Below are 15,064 nucleotides of genomic sequence, written 5' to 3'. Positions count from 1 at the left end.
CACCTAGTTCTTGCAGAAGATTTATGAAAACTGTATCTTTTAGCTGCTGCAGATGAGTTGCCTTTAAATATTTGGTTTTTGGATATAAACCTCTGTCTGATAGGTGCTGGATATATCAGGCTGATGTTATGGAGTGGGATGGTTACATTTTTGCAGTCAGTGTACTTCTACACCATGCATTTTTGTCCTGTCTGTGTGCCAACGCAAGCACCTTTACACCTGCACGCTGAGCTGGATCAAGGGCTCCCCACAGACAGCTGCATGAGCAAGCCAAATGAATTTGGCATCCATAAGCAGGGTAAACACCAGTGCTGAGCTGTTTCAAAACAGGAGTGGGGCAGGAGGGAAGCTGCTGGAAGCAAGGGGTAGCTGAAAAACAGAGTGCCTGGAAGTAGCAAAACACAGACAACACTGCTGCCTCTCCAGCTGTCTACAACCATTAGCTGTGCACAGGCACACAGAGGGCTCAAGGGCTGCCCAGCCCTGCTCCCACCAGCAGTGCCCATCCTCAGAGCCCCCTCAGCACCTCTGAGGGACATCAGAGAGAACAAGAACAAGCAGAATGGCAGGACAGCAGCTGCCTGACTCGAGAGGGTTTGCTTCTTTTGTACCTTTAAAGCAAGACTACACAACTCAATTACAACACAATACTGAGTCCAGAGCAGGGCCAGAGGGCTGGAGCAGCTCTCCTATGAAGGCAGGCTTAGACACTTGGGGTTGTTCAGCCTGGAAAAGAGAAGGCCTTGGGACGGCCTTAGAGCAGCCTTCCAGTACCTAAAGGGGTCTACAGGAGACAGGGAGAGGGGACTTCTTACAAGGACAAGTGGGAATGGCATCAAACTGAGGGAGGGTCAGTTTAAATTAGATACGGGGAATTAATTCTTTACTGTGAGGGTGGTGAGGCAGTGGAACAGGTTGCCCAGAGAAGTTGTGGATGCCCCATCCCTGGAACAGTTGAAGGACAAGTTGGATGGGGCTTTAAACAAACTGGTCCTGTGGAAGGTATCCCTTCCCATGGCAGGGGGGTTGGTACCAGATGATTTTTAAAGTGACTTCCAATCCAAACCATTCTATGGTGAACAAAACAAACATGGACAAACCTTCACCACCAAGTTCTTCTCCCTAAACATTTATACTCTTTTGGAGAACTGCTTGCTGTGCTGAGAAAGCAGAGGCACAAAAGGCAGCACACTTACGTCCCTAATGCATTTAGGGTCAGATACTCATGGTGTATTAAGAGCATCAGAAAAAAAAAGCAGACTTGCGTGTGTGACTTGTGTGGTTTACTGAGCCACCACACCCAGATCCTGTATCAGAAATAATCCAAGTAGGAGAAGCCCACAACAGTAAAACAGATTATTTTGAGTGGTCTGGGTGAGGGGTGCTGTTCCTCTTCCCCAGAAGCCCACAACTGCTCTCCCAGGAATTCCTGTGGTATTAATGGTAATGCAGGAACACTGTTGTGCTCTACACAACAAAGTATGTTTCTGTTAAATATTCTTAGTGATATGAATCTCCCTTTCTTCTTTCAAACCAAATCTACAAACATAGGATTATTTTCTTTCTTACTACAGAACTAAGGAGACAACTGCATGTTCTTAAATTCGTGGAGGAGAGGGAAGACGTCCATAACCAGCAGTTGCCCTCCACTAGGAGAGGGCACTTCTCCCTTTTCAGGAAAGCTCTGAGTCTCAATAGAGTCTTCATTAAAATACATAAGATATCAATAGAGTTTTCATCAAAATGTATAAAATATATAAAGAACTGGTGACTTTTCACAGCATGATGATTTGAACACATATTTCTAGGTGTCCAAACTACCCTTTCCTTAGAAAGTGCACCCAAATGTCAGGCAGAACTTCCTTCCATGTACATTCTCACCCTTGTAGCCAATCTTTTATGCCACTACAGCTAGATAAAAAACCGTATTAGGGAATGTGTCAGTCTAGTGCTGGCATATCTTTAGTCCGCAGACAAGTTAAGAAACCAGAACTTTAAAAGCAAACATATTAAGGTAAAGGAACATCATGGAGGCTAACATGGATTGGGATAAAATCAGCACCAGTTATAAAACATTTGAGTTGCCAAAACTGGTCTTTTTCATGCAGTTTAAAGTTTCTTTGAGTGTTATAGCCCATACAGTATAAAGCCAGTTAAGGAACATTAAGGCATGACAGAATTAATAAATGCATGTAGGGCAGAAAATGGACTTCCTACAGGAAAGTTGTTGGGGTTTGGTGCTAGGCTATGAATATATCCACTAAATATACACTGCTGAAAAGTTTCCACTTGTAAAGCCAAAGTGACTTACAGAATATCCAAAATCTTAACTTCCTCATCAGTAATACTCGGCTTTAAATAAATGCCCATGCCATGCATTTTAGTAAATATACAAAAAATATGATGCTCTGCAATAAAGAAATCTCAGCTCGGAGAGTAAAACAAGGAAAAAAACCCAAACAATTATTTCTGACATGCAAAAGCATTCTCACCAATGAACGTTTTAAGGCATCAGAGTCAAGATTATTTAGTTAAGTTAATAAAATATGTTTTTAAAGCATCAACATAGAAATTGTAATGAATTCTGCTTACAACATTATGCTTTTGGTAACATTAAGTAGTACATTATGGTTGCTAGATAAACCAAATTATAAATAAAAGTTCTGTCTGTTTCTTAGAAATTAACAGCTGTGAAGCCATTCCTGAAAAATTATGATTGCTGGGATGAGACTGCAAACAGGATTTTGACAAGTTATCAGTACAGAATAAATTCTTGCAAATATTATACAAGATAAAACCTGTTCAATCTGCCTCTCCTTTGCAGCAATGCTAACTGGCCAAGTCTATCATTAAAATACTGGTGCTTAATATTTAAGGCAGTGAAGTCTTCTTTTATCATAGACATGGATTGTAGAGTTTAAAATGAGAACTCATTTCTCGCATAAAACCCTTCACATGTTATATCCTGTGACAAACCCATTGGAAGATATATTGGCCAAACTATTAAAAAGTCAAGAGGAGTAGTCTGACCATTTATCTTTCTTCCTTACTTCTAGATATCCATGTCACTTAAAACCTTACTGCAATGCAAGAAAACTCTTAAGCTGTTGAACAGGGGGTTGTGACAATAAGCCTAATTAACTCCCCAAATTCCCACAAAGAATGAATGATGAAAAAAACCAAAATGAGCAGGAAAAAAAAAGAAATAGAGTAAATGAGGTATTCATCCTTCAGCTGAGGATGAGATTGGAATAAGAACACGAAAAAACCAAGATATGACCAAGACCAATGCATCTCGCTACACTAACGTGGAGTTGTGCTGGCTGCAATCAATGATCACCATCAAGGCTCCTTGTAAGGATCCAACCATACCTCTGTCACCTGATGCAAACATATAGGATTATTTTTTAAAGTTTATTTTAAGGAAGAAAACCACATCCTTGTTTGCAGTAAATATAAATGTTCAGAACTGAGAATCAGTGTCTCACACACCTTACTTTAAGTTGAGCAGCGTCTCTGTTCTCATCTTAAGAGCAAAACTGGGTACCTCTGATTACCTGCAGTCCTAGTGTGCATTTCACCACACACATACATGCAAGTCAGCTTTGATTTAGAAATTATGCACCCCTGGGAAATATTATCAAAACAAATGCCTCCCAAAGAGGCACAAGGCATCTCTCAACCACAAGATCTAGGCATATGAGAATCGGAGAAAAGGGGACATAGGACAGATGAAGTGTGCTCAAGGACAACAGATTTCAAAGAATTCTAATTATTTTTAAAGTAGGCCAACCCCCAGGACATATCCATTTCATCCAGAAAAATTAATCCAGCCTGCTCCCTGCCATCCTTTTCCCAAGGCCCCTCAGGCATACACAAAGATTAAAAGCTACATGAACTATCCTGGCAGTGTGCTCCCTTTTATCACAACAGCTTGACAACTCCCCTGTCATCACCAGTCTTGGTAGAAGATAATAATGGGAGCAAAACTTGTTAACTCCCTGAGAGGTGACTGATGTGACTATTCATGCAAAAGGCAAGCCTGCTCTCTAAGACTGAAACTCTGCATCTTGCAGAGATTTCTCCCCCCATTTCTCTACACAAAATAATGGCAATGACTTTGACAATTTGGACACCTACTCACTGCTCTGTCAATGAGCACTCAAGGGTCTCATCACCCACTGCCAAAGTTGGGCCAGAGTAACCATCTACCCCACGTTTGGCATCAAAGTCTCCCAGACTTGATTCCTGCGTCATGGATAGCTGCTCTCCTTGAGGATGGTTTTTTCTGCAGATGACCCTGAAGGATGACATTATGCCTGGACCTGCTCAAAGAGCTTCACAGCCTCACTGTCAAGTTAACACTTCTTGGCCTTTCTTAGCCCAAACTTTCCTGTAGTGTTTACATAAATAAAAAAATAACAACTATTTAAGAAAACACAAGGAGGGACAGAAGACTCACCAAGACCACACACACGCATCCAAGGAACTAATTCACAGTCTTACTTCAGACACCTATGGCTGGAATAACTCTACAGAGAGTACTCGAGACCACTTTACTCACCTGGTATATCTCATGCTGTAGGAGTACCTCACTTACATCGATTCAAATATCAGAATTTGGAGTTGAAGATCTCCCAACAGCTATCCAAAAGGCAGCAGGAGATTCTTCTCACCCACAAGGAGGAGCAGGAAACCCATGCAGCATCCTTCTGGATTTGAGGGCTCTTGGCTAAGAACTCTGTGTTTAGAGGTAGGGGATACATTTACTATCGCTAGAATCTCACATTCCATCAAAGAAGCAAACAACAAAACCCCACGTACCACACCTTTCCATCTCTGCCGTTTACTGAGATACTGATTCACGCTATCACTAGTGAAGGTCTTGGCTCTGTGCAGGCGGAACATACTTCATAGAGGGGAGGGAAATAAGGGTAGAAAACATGGAAGAGGTGAGAAAAAACCCAACATATTTCATAGCTGCAGTTTAAAGCTTCTCATAGACTTTGAAATGTTAGAATAGTACTGTGGAAGATGGAATAGCAGAGCCAGAGCAGAGGAAGCAGTCCAATAAAAGCAATACATTACAAGCCTTGAAGAGCTGACATCAAGGCCTCATTTAACTGAAAGTGTAGCAAAACTTGTTTCAAGACTAAAGCATGCAGAGAACAATTAATCTTCTCTGAAGAACCCATTAGCTTAATATTGTCTTTCTTGATCCTCCTCCTTCAATAGGAAAAAAAAGGAACTTTTTAAAAGAGGTATCTTGGTTACTTTTTTTTATGGTTTTGCTTCAAAACGTTATTACAGATGAGGCATCTTCTACAGCAAATTTAAAATGGTAAATACTTTCTCTGCCATAGCTAGAATTCCTATTAAATAACTCAAAAGAAAGACATTGCTTAAATATCTCAAATCCATAAAGGCAGGAACTGAGAAATAAAATAGGGTGCTATGCTTTGGCCCTTGGTTCATTTATTAATGCTTAAAAAGAAAATATTTTACCAGGTTAAAACCAAAGAAAATTTTAATCCCCAAATTGTGGCAAAAATGTTTGAATATGAAAAAGACTACATTCAATTTCATTAAAAAGATTGTATTTTTTTCTGAAACATAGTATCTAAATAATACTTTTCTGCCTTATAAAACATCAACTCAAGTCAGAACAGTTCTTGTTGAACCATTTTCACTGCCAATTTCTTAAAAGACAACAAAAATAAGAAATTTTGTGGGCTGAGCACCATCTGCTTATTCTTTAATTTCATTAACAGTTCTATTTTGAGACTGCCACCTGTAAGGCAAGTTTTCCACATGTAAACAACATGTAAACCAGTATAGTGTCTTTGCTTTATACCTTCCTTCAATTCTCTCCTGCAGTTCAGAGGTTCACACATCAGTGCTGACTGCTGCTAATTGCAACGGAACGTTCCACAAGGAAATCAAAGGAAAATACATTGTAGCTTAGGAAAGCAAGAGCAATACTAAAAAATGTTACTGCATTCAAGGATTAGAATGAGGGATTCAGGAACACATGGTAAGAGAAACTTAAAAGAAGCACAGGCCACCATAGAGCAGCAAGCAATTCGTTTATTACAATAGAGTGAAAAAATAAAAAGGGAATTTGTTTTCTCTGCAAAGAGGTGTGCTTATGCAGGGAGAAGCATGCTTAACTTCTGATTAATGCAATTCTTTTTAAAGCGTCATCTCTGAATTACAAAAAGTAGCCATTTTTGTCTCAGTAATAAAGTCTGTATGCAGCCTGGTAAGAAAAGTATTTTATACCCACATGGGAAGACCATGGGTTTTCAGAAATTTCAGGAATTTTGTGCTATATAATGCACCTGTAGGAAAGCACCAACGTATTTCAAAAACAGCTCACACTAAGCAAAGAACTCAGGTTTTTCAAATTTCAGGCCTTTTTCAGTAAGCAAACATTTCAAAATTGTTTGATCCCAAGCAAGGGGAACACAATAAGGAGGCTTATTCGAAAAGCAAAGGTAGAATACAAGTATCAGCCTTCTCCTCCATAACTTTGTGCAGCTATTAAAATACTCTTTTTCCACAAAAGAACATATCTTCTCCACAAGCTCCTTCACAGAGGAGGAGGCTACAATCAAACTGATAAATCCTAATCTGCCATAAAGCACAATCTTAAACCTTTTGTTTAAGTTTATAGAAGCCCACTCAGTTTATTTTTTTCTGCTACAGCCTGTATTAAGTGAAAAGCCAGAAAACCCCCAAATCCAAGCCTAAACAGTAGCACAGGTTGTGAGGACATGCATGCTGCTAGCTGCTCCCCTTTTCTGGGGACATCTTCCTTCCTGAATGCATCACCTGAGCACTGCACTTAGTAATGGGGAAGGAAACCTCACTCATCAAAACTGTGTCTAACCTAATGCACTGTGGGGCAGAGGTGGACTGCTAAGGGCAGTTTCAAGCAAGATAAATTCCCTCTGATTCACAAAAATCTTAAAGAAAACTGATGGAGGACGTGGCATTTGGACCAGCATGAGCTCAATTGAAGATGAAGCTGACCAGAACTGTGGGGGACAACAAAAAGATTTTTTAAAAATACATTGTTAAAAGGCAGTGCAGAAATGACATCAGCCTGTTACAGGATGAGGACAGTCACCTCACATCAAGGATATTGACAAGGTGGAGATGTTTAATGCTTTCTTTGCCTCTGTCTTCAACACTGAACCTTCACGGTTATGAAAATGCTGAACTCCCAGTTGACCCTGAAGTTCTGAGGAATCTGCTGCTCCAGCTGGATCCATATAAATTTATGGGACTTGATGGGATTCATCTGAGAATACCTAAAAGACCTGGTTATATCATCACGAGGACTCTCTGGATGATTTTTGAAAGGTCTTGGGAATCTGTAAATATCCCAGTTAACTGGAAGTTGACTAACAATGTTCCAATTTTCAAAAAGGGCACGGAGGACCCTAGAAACTACATGTCTGTCAGTCTCACTTCAGTGACCGGTAAAGTTATGGAGAGGATTATTCTGGGAGCTATTGTAAAACACCTGAAAGACAACGCAGTCATTGGTCACAGCCAGCACTACTTCACGAGGGGAAACCCTGCTTGTCAAATCTGATTTCGTTTTATGACAAGGTAACCCAAGTAGTTGATCGAGGGAAGCCAGTCAATGTAATCTTTTAGGATTTCACTAAAGCTTTTGATACCATCTCTCAGTATCCATCTGGACAAAATATCCAACACATAGCTGGAAAAGCATCTGGGTGGGGCAAACCTGGATGTACATACAGCCTCCTGCTGTGCCTCCCGGTGTCCAGTCACCAGGACCTTGGGCTCTTTGTTGTACAAAGGATGGCAGTTCCCAGCCTCTTGCCTGGGGCACCTCTGCCCCCCAGAGCCCAGCTTGCAGCTCCAACTGCAGCAGCACAGAGCTACATGCACTATATGTATTCCGTAACACCATCCTGAGGGGCATCAGGCACAGCATCACCACCTGGGCAAGGGGGGGGATTGTCCTGCCCTGCTCTGCACTGGGGCAGCCCCACCTTGAATATGGTGTGCAGTTTTGGGCACTGAACACAAGAAAGACACTAAACTACTAAAGAAGACCCAAAGGATGGCCACAAAGGTGGTGAAGGGCCTTGAGCAGAAGCTGTATAAGGAGCAGCTGAGGTCACTTGGTCTGTTCAGCCTGGAGAGGAGACTGAGGGGAGACCTCACTGCAGTTACAACTTCCTCACAAGGGGAAGAGGAGGGGCAGGCACTGATCTCTTCTCTGTGGTGACAGTGACAGGACCCAAAGAAACGGCCTGATGCTGTGTCAGGGGAGGTTTAGGTTGGATACTGGGAAAAGGTTCTTCACCCAGAGGGTGGTTGGGGAACAGGCTCCCCAGGGAAGTGGTCACAGCACCAACCTGACAGAGTTCAAGAGTTTAGACAACGCTCTCGGGCACATGGTGTGACTCTCTGGGATAGTGCTGTGCAGGACTGGGAGTTGGACTCAATCATCCTTGTGTGTCCCCTACAACTCAGAATACTCCGTGATTCTATGTTGCTAATTTTAAACTAATCATCCAGAGTAGACATTTGTTTTCCATACTTACAGAGTCAATCTAGTAATTAAATGTAACTGTTGCCAGACTTAAAGTCCTCTCAGATTATATGGCCTAGTTACTGTAAAAAGCATCCTCCCTGCCCCCCCAGGTAGAAGTCAAACCTATTAATGTAACAGCTTATCCTGTCCTATTTCCACTTGGCAGTCTCCTGTAATGCTGATTTAATATCTGACAAAAATAGGACAAAGACGCTGTCATTTTTCATTAAAGAACGTCAGCTCAATACAAGCAATTTTAACTCTGCTGAGCTTGGGTTAGGGAAGGTGAATGCTGCTTGGCCAAGTGGAGAAAAATCCACATATCTACCTCTGGATAATGCTGTCATCCTGATGACCCAATGACTGTTGCAATACTAAATTTACTAACATCAGAATTTCTACTACTTCAGCTTAGCCAGTCATACCCACCAGCTTTAAAACCAAAAGTTAACTATTACCTAGAATTTTATTTAAAAGAGGAATTTATTACATTATTACATGCTATTTTCAATGCCCCACTATTTGGCCACTAAGTAGCACAAATTACCACTTCTGTTTTGGTTTTTCCCCCAAAAAACCAAATTACAGCCTACCAAGTCCACGGTGTTGATCCCAATTTCTGTGATCTTACTCACAGCTTATTCATTAGGTACTGCAATAGATTAATAGATTTACCTGTGTGATTCCCAAAATAGACACAACTGCTAAGCTTTTGTTGAATTATCTTACCTAAGTGTGCAAAGTCACCTTTCATCCTATGCTGACAATCCTGCCAAATGTTCCCTAGATACTCTAGATCCCTCTTCTGCAATGGGATTCTTGAAAAGCAAATGCCAGTCTTAGCTTAAGGTCTTTGATTTTTCAGCTGTTCAGTTCTTTTATATTATTCACAAATGGTAACACTTGGGGCTAAAATAGGACAAAAGGAATATTGTCATGCACATAATGGTGCAAAACTGCTCCTTAAAGAGGATTAGACATATACATAATTAATAGTCTTGAGATAATAACGAGTTCTGTACCTAACTTAATACAAGGGTTTTTAATGATGAGAGAGTTTGAGAGATTTTTAATGCAATCTATACATGTATACTAAATTGTAGGTATCGTGTAGGCTTTCTTTTTTTTCCCAATTCTTCACATTATTTGCTCTGTGGTCATTGATTCTGCAACATAACTGGAAGCACTTATCAAATGATTTCCCTTTTACTATGATAGGGATTGGGGTTTTTATACCCTCCCAAGGGTAAGAGATTTTTACAAGCTTTTTCAAAGCAAATTTAGATAAAAGCACATAGTAAAAAAAAATATCATTTAATATCTCAAAACATTTTGCCTATTATTATTGCTAGCAACACAAAAGATTACTGTAAGGAGTGATGGTTACTTTCTGCAATAGCAATACTTTGGCTATAGCAAGCTCACTACCTCACTGCACATGGTCTTCAAACCAAACTTGTTGAGCACGAAGAGTTTGCCAAGGTGTTAATTTCTGGTGAATGTCACACAAGAAGTAGTGACTTACTACAGCTTTGATTGTAGAAGGCAGTGCGGATATGTCTAGCCCTGCACCTGTACAGAGCTTTTCATACCCAGGTGATGAATGATTGTGCTCAGCTTTCAGATAATGCCAGAGTAGCAGACCTGATGCAGTGTCCTTTGTGTTGGTGTCACTCAATTACAGAAAGGCAAACCAGTGAAAAACGTGACCAACATGTAGATAACTATACAAAGCAATTGGAGAGAGATTAGTTTGTCGTTTAATCATTTGTGTAGCACCATGTATCATGTTTTTACCAAGTTCAGAAAACTCGAATACCTTCATTACTGAACACCACTGTCCCTGTTACATCAGATTTATTATCTTATTTCAATTCCCACCTTTCCTTCAGTAATATCATCAACTTCAAATTCCTGTGTCTCAGTTTCTGTTCTAAGCACACTTATTCCTTAGAGGGAAAGTGAACAATTTCCTCTGGGATTTCCATACAAAGAATCTAATTTAAACCACAATAACACTTCAAGTTCAGTCTGCAACTTGTCATTAAGATCTCAGTGACAATCCAGCCAAGGTATACAGGATATTAGCAGTTCTTAAAGTGGGGGAGAAGGTGTGTCACCAGAAAGCTCAGAAAATGTCCATTCAGCTTTTATTTCTTCTTTTTTTCTAAAGCTTCTGCCTCCACATCATAAATTCTCCACCTTCTATTGGCCATGTGGGAATTGTAATGTTTAAACTTGGCAGTTGGTGAAGGCCCACAGCCACAGCTGCAAGACTGCAAGATCATCATCTGGCTTCCTGAACCAGAGGGATGTGCTAGAATTGCAACCTGACCAGGGCATGCAGCAAAGCCTTCTCTCCCTATCCAAGGGCAATCACTCTTCCCTCACTCTGGCATGGCTGCCATGACATCTGGCAGCCAGCTGTCCTGGTGGGGAGATGGGAGTATAAATGTCTAAGGGTGGGAGACCGACCTCACAAGCTCCTGTTAAGCACATCTGGTACCAGAGATGTGCACACTTTCAGGGGTGGTAGGAGGAAGGGGACAGTTGTTGTCCAACTACGTATGCACAGGAAGAAACACTTGCAACACAGCCCAGAAAGTCTGAGAACTACTGATATACAAGTAAGACCTAACCAAAATCCCAGTAAAATCATGTCACTTACAGACACAGAAAATCAAATGCCCTCAATATATGGCAAGTCCATTGGTGGCTCAGGTGCAGTGACTAAGGAAAATACTGAAATTACTGTAATGCTTCAAATCTGAAGCATCACATTCCCAGACACAAGGCCAAGCAGCCTGTGCCAAGTTTTCAGGAAGCTCTCCTCATTGCACATGTGAACAGGACAGACTATGGAATATATTTTGTGGGTTTAACAATCTCATCACTACATTTCTGCCTTGTACAAGGTTGGGCACACACTTCCAGCAAATCTTTTACTACCTTACCAATCTCCCTCTGCACTCTAGGAACACACTGGACACTCTTCCATACTGTTCTTCATATGGACAAATGAATAGGGTTATTTGTAACTGGTCAAATTTGGAGAGTTAAAGTTCACCTACAGTACATTTACTCCTTTAAATAAGCTTTCAACTTTTCAGTAACAAATCTTTCTTTACTGTTTCAGCCCATTGGTTCTGCCTGCTGTACTACCTACTCCTTGACAACACCAGCTTTAAGGCTGTACCTCTGAGGCCGATCATTAGCAACACGTCTCGCTGGAGACCAACAAATACTATAGCTGGGATCCCTACAGCAATCTTGTTACAATGAATAGCCTCAGTGGTGTGATTGAACATGGCGTGATTCCTGGGTGTCCCGCGCAAGACCAGGAGTTGGAATTGATGATCCTGATGGGTCCCTTCCAACTCAGCATATTCCGTGATTCTATGATTCTCAATCATTCCCTGCTGGCTCCAGAACTGTGACCTCTTGATCCAGAAGACCAGAAGGTATCAGAAAACATCCAAAAGACACAACATGGTAATCAAATCAATGATTCTACCTAATTTTTTCTCACAGCCATTAACAAAGTCCCTGCCTAAATATTTGGTAGCCTTGCAATCCTCACTATCAGATAGTGAGGTATCACTATCAGATACTATCAGGTATCCTTACTTACACGAAAGCAGATGTGCACTTAAGACTCTGAAAACAGACCTTAATATATTTTCATTGTTTCTATTTGATTTAGATTGGAAACTGAAAGTTCTTAAGGATCAGAGTTAGTTTACTGTCTTTAGAGATTTCTGATAGTGCAAATGAATACTTAACCTCTCACTCCAAATCCCACAAGCCCTTCTTCCTCAAATGTATTCTTGGAGGAAGTTCCACAGTTGGGTTACCCAGAGAACAGTTCTGTCCTCCCAACTTCTGCATATGTGTCAGTGGGAGTCTTCTATTAGAAAGAAAGGCGTTATCTCCAACTATCTGTATTACTGTTATTACCACTTTGTTCTCATTTCCTTCCTAAACAACCACTTCTCCTCTTTCATTTTTATTTTGAAAACTCTCTGTAAATTAATAATTTTTAGTTTCCAAAAGACTTCTGAAATATTTTAAATCAGCAGAAAGAAAGGTAACACAATATTTGAAAGGATAATTTTTTTAAAGGTACATAGTTATAACATTAAAAGATCTTCTGTATTACCCATTGTCTGCTGCTGTGAGCAGGAAAACATTAAAGGTTATAAACGTAAAAAAGAACGACACAGCAAATCTTTTCATCTTTGCATCTGTAATGCTTGGTGCTATTAAAAAATGCCCAGAGTTACAATGTAGAGAGGAAAAGGGTACTGCCTGAAGTTAAAAAAAAAAAAAAAAAAAAGCTAAAAAAGCAAAATTCTATTTTAAGCTGGTACTGTCTGACAAGGAATTTCATATTTGTTGGCTAGAGCTTTTAGTGCAAGAAAAGGGAGGATGGTGTTATACAGGAAGAAGATTTATCTGTCATCTTTAGCTTAACAAACTTCTGGGCAAATAACAACAGAGCAAATACACACATTTCTATGACTGAACAAAGTGCATACCACTGCATTTATCAGGAGCAGTTAAGATTAAACTCCTACTTCCCTTATGCTGAAGCTGTACCAGGGCACAGTCTGTTCCCAGGTGTTGCAGGGAGCACACTCCAAGATACAAGCCCAGCTCACGGGGTCAGCTCTGCCTCTCCTAACACGATGCAGGGTATGCAGCAACTAACCTCCAGACATGTTCTTGGGCTCTGACAGCTTCCCAGAAATATGCCGGAGCACCGCTAGTAGGAAACACAGTCATTGCTGTTTAACTCATATCCCTTACCTGAGCAGCTTCCGAGGTGGAAAGCACTCCAACCCAAAACATGAATTTAGTAACAACAATAATGTTTCTCAGAAAATTATGAAGCAGCATGTGTTACTCTCATATATATCACAATGGCAAGTAAACAGCTGATCTAGCTAATGAACCAGGTATTCTGTTTAGATTTCATCTTTGAAAGTGTTTACTTAATATAATTGTATTTGTTCTCAACAAAGACTGAATTATTTCCTGAGATGGCTGTCATGGACATTTCCTCCTCAGGTCAAGACCAGGTAATCAAGACAGAATGCTGCTTTATCAGAGGCAGGACTGTAAAAGCTCTTGCAATTCCTTTACTGGTACGCAAACCAGCTAAAAAAGGCTTCTGAATTAGACCTCACATGTGAATGGAAGTGATACAAGGGTTCAGCTCAAAAGTATCCCAGCAAAACCCTTTAGGCTCATGAGAAAGGACAACATAATGCATTACAGCACCTAAGCTGATACAGCACACGCACACTAGAGCTACAATACTTCAGTTGTCATCCCAGAACAAGCATCTGATGATGGTCGCTGCCCTACACAGCAATGCAACCACAATTTTTTCCCTCTGAGATTGTCACTTTGCATGTCTGTTTACAGTCCTTTCCTGAGCAGGAAAAGTAATTTGACTGGTTTTGATGCAAAATGTCTACAGCCTGACATTTTGTTTGGAGGTATACAAATAAATTCCTGAAGGTTTTTCCACACACAGAAAATCCCACGTTGTGTCTAGAACAGATTACAGAAACTTCACCACTTAATAAACTGCTCATCTCCAAAAAAACCACTATGGCCTATTATCTCAGCACTAACTGCCAAGATACAGCAAACTGTAACAGCTTCAGAAGGCAGAGCACCTGCTGAAGGAGTCCAAAGCCATTCCCAGTTTTTGAAAACGAGTTCTGTCAACTCACTTTCCTTACACAATTATCCAAAGCAGCCCACTAGAGAGGTCCAAGATCATTAGTGAACACATCATAAAAGATTCCTTTTTAAGATAATCACTGGAAAATTTTATGACTTTACCAAGATTATTTTAATCTTGGCTAATCTTACTTCAAGCCGATCTCCTTTCCTGAGCTCTAAAACAGCTGGTGAAAACGGAAGAATTACTTTGACTCCTTCTAAGACCCTGGTGTCAAAGGGTCAGATTATTTTCACCTGACTAATACAAGGCCATGGCAAGACTCGTACTGCAGATTTGTCCGTCTGACCTCCTGAAGCATTTCTGGAAGTGAGCTGAAGCGCTGCCCACCTCGCATATCATCTGTGCTCCCACCATTTCGGCGTGGGAGACCTGCACCACCACCTGGATAAATCCGGCGCCTTTTGGTTTTCCGTGAGCTGTTCTTAAATTACCTGATCTGCTGCTTCTCCTTGGCCAAACCTGCCCTTTGGTTAGTAAAGCGTCGGGAAGCCGATCCGCGGCAGCTAGGTGAGTTGGCGAGGGAACACCTGCACCCTTTGTTGAAGCTCTAGGGGACCCTGGCAGGACACTTACGCAGGAGACATCGGCGCCGTTATTTAGGGACGGAAAACCCCCGAAGGGAAGACCATCCCACGCGTTTCGGGTGCCCAGGGCAGCGCCGGCGGGGAGGTCCCGGGAGGGAAGGGCCCCGGCGGGACTCTGCTCGCACCACCGCGCCGGCGGCGGAC

At 41.2% G+C, this 15,064-nt stretch overlaps 1 protein-coding gene across 2 annotated transcripts in view; it reads right to left on the bottom strand.

The window, feature by feature from the left end:
* Nucleotides 1–15,064, bottom strand: part of GALNT7 (polypeptide N-acetylgalactosaminyltransferase 7) — a 71,835-nt gene that overhangs the window by 56,222 nt on the left and 549 nt on the right. The gene's annotated exons all lie outside the window — the stretch shown is intronic.

The sequence above is a fragment of the Corvus kubaryi genome, unplaced genomic scaffold (genome assembly GCF_017639235.1).
Source record: "Corvus kubaryi isolate FWS band 111438036 unplaced genomic scaffold, C.kubaryi_AGA036_p1.0 split3-131, whole genome shotgun sequence".
NCBI classification, from domain to species: domain Eukaryota; kingdom Metazoa; phylum Chordata; class Aves; order Passeriformes; family Corvidae; genus Corvus; species Corvus kubaryi.
This window is presented reverse-complemented; position numbering and strand designations above follow the sequence as displayed.